Genomic DNA, 2,342 nt, shown 5'->3' with positions numbered 1-2,342 from the left:
CTCATTTCAGTGTTGTTATTCCTTTCCCTTTTCTCTCCCTTCTCTAGTTCCCCTCACTCTTTCCAAACATCTGGTGTTGAAATGCCTCCAGTTTTGCTCAAGATTTCTTTCAGTATTCTAGAATTTTGCACTTCTATATGAATATTAAAATGAAATTTCCTGCTTCTGTGGTTTTTAAGTGTGATGAATCTAGTTTGTCTTAGTTATAATGGGCATATTACTAATATTTTTTTCTTATGCTCGCACCGGAGTTCATTTCATCACTTAGTGTCTTCAATTTGTTTCATCAATATTGTATAAATTTCCTTATAGAGGTTACATGCTTACTGAGTCAAGTTTATTTCTAGAGTTTTCTTTACATTTGCTGACTGTTATGGGTAAGATTACTTTCATGAATTTTTTCTCAGAAAATTTATTATTAGTGTATTTGGAAAAGTAATTGATTTTTGTACGTTGGTTTTCTGTCTTCCTACTTTACTGAACTTGTTTATCAGGCTGACAGACTCTTGGTGGGTGAAGCGTTTAGGTCTTCTTATGTATAGATTCTGAACTGTAAACAGGGATGATTTGATTTCCTCTTTTACTAATTATTTTTGCATATTTCTTACTTAGTTATTCTGCTTAAAATTTACTGTATTGGATGAGAAGAGTTAGAGTGTGCAGCCTCAACTACTTCCTGATCGTTGAAGATATGTTTTCCATTTTCTCCGCTCAGGATGAGGTTGGCTGTGAGCCTGACACACAGTCTTTATTCTGTGCATCTCATACTTCCTTTGTTCAAGGGTTCATCATTAACGACTGTTGAACTTTATCAAGTACTTTTCCTGCCTCTGTCAAAATGCTCATGTGATTTGTATCCTTCATTTGATAGGGCAGATTGCAATTATTGAATTGTGTATGTTGTTATTTATGGTGCATTATCTTTTTAACTATTTTTATTTATTTATTTACTTATATTTTATTTTCTTTACTTTTTTGTACAGGGACTTGTTATGCATCTCAGACTCATAGTGACCCTCCTGTCTCAGCCTCCCCAGCGCTGAGATTACAGGTGTGCACCATCACACCCCGTTTAAGTTGAGCATTGCATGCTGGGTAGCTGTATGGTAGGGCTTGTGGTACCAGGGATCAAACTTGGGTCCTTACACTTGCCAGGCAGGTGCTTAGAGCACTAAGCTTTCTCCTCAGTCCTATTGTGTATTATCATTTTGATGTGTAATTTCATTCAGTTTATTAGGATTTTGTTGAGATTTTTCTTGTTTATGTACACTGGGAATATCTATCATCTGCTTTTTTTTTTTCTTGCGGCACAGGCTAATATTGGCCTCATGAAATGGGTTTAAAAGGCTTCCTTTCAGTTCAGAGAAATAGTTGAGAAATCACTGATGTGGTCAGTTTCTCTTTAAATGATTGCTAATTTACTAATTATATCACAATCTAATTGTGCTTTCAATTTGCATCATGTTAGTGCAAAATGGAGTTGGATATATTTTCATGAGCTTATGTGCCATTAATATATGTTCTTTGATGAACTTTTGGTGAAATGTGGTAAAAGTTCAGACTATAAAAGTCTCACCTTTCTTTGTGTCAGCTCAGAGGATCTCACCCATCTGCTTTCAATCCTCTCCATGTCTGGAGTTAATAAAGCCATCTTTATCTTTCCTATCTCTTTACTGTGCCCCAAAATCGTAAGAAAAGTTTTGATTGCCTTAAATTCGATGTGATTAATTTAATTGAGAAAGGAGATCTATCCTCAATAAAAGCCGTGGAGAAATAAATAAGTTGCACATATCTCATACCAGTTTGTGACTTATTGATAACATCAATGTCTTCTGGAAAAGAAATTTTCCTTTTGTGTGATGAAATCAATCAATTAATTAATTAATGGAATATACTTTGATAGTGTATCTAATTTTTTCCCTGTCCTATGTTTTTCTTTGTGTGTGTGTGTTCTTTTTTTAAATTAATTTTATTGTGAAACAAATAGCAATGAGACAGCATCAAAATGGGTTAGTAGGACACTTTCAATAATTAATACATCTCATATTGTTGTCTTCATAGTAGTTATTCATAGTACAAGATACAGACATGATATCCTGTCCAAACACTATTAGTACAAAATTGGTCAAGCAACGGCCTTGACTCATCCACATGGCTCACACTGACAAAGTATCTACAGACTGCTGTACAAGGTTTCAGAGTAAGTCCTGAGGGGAGTTGATTGACCTTGACAGAAACAAAAGTTACATTTCTTGTTATATAGGTCTTGCATTATCTTGGTCTTAACCATCCAACAGAAAAGTATAAAAACGAAGTATAAAAAGTAAAGCCATATTAATATG

This window comes from Octodon degus, unplaced genomic scaffold, assembly GCF_000260255.1.
Source record: "Octodon degus isolate 3935 unplaced genomic scaffold, OctDeg1.0 scaffold00058, whole genome shotgun sequence".
NCBI classification, from domain to species: Eukaryota; Metazoa; Chordata; class Mammalia; order Rodentia; family Octodontidae; genus Octodon; species Octodon degus.
This window is presented reverse-complemented; position numbering follows the sequence as displayed.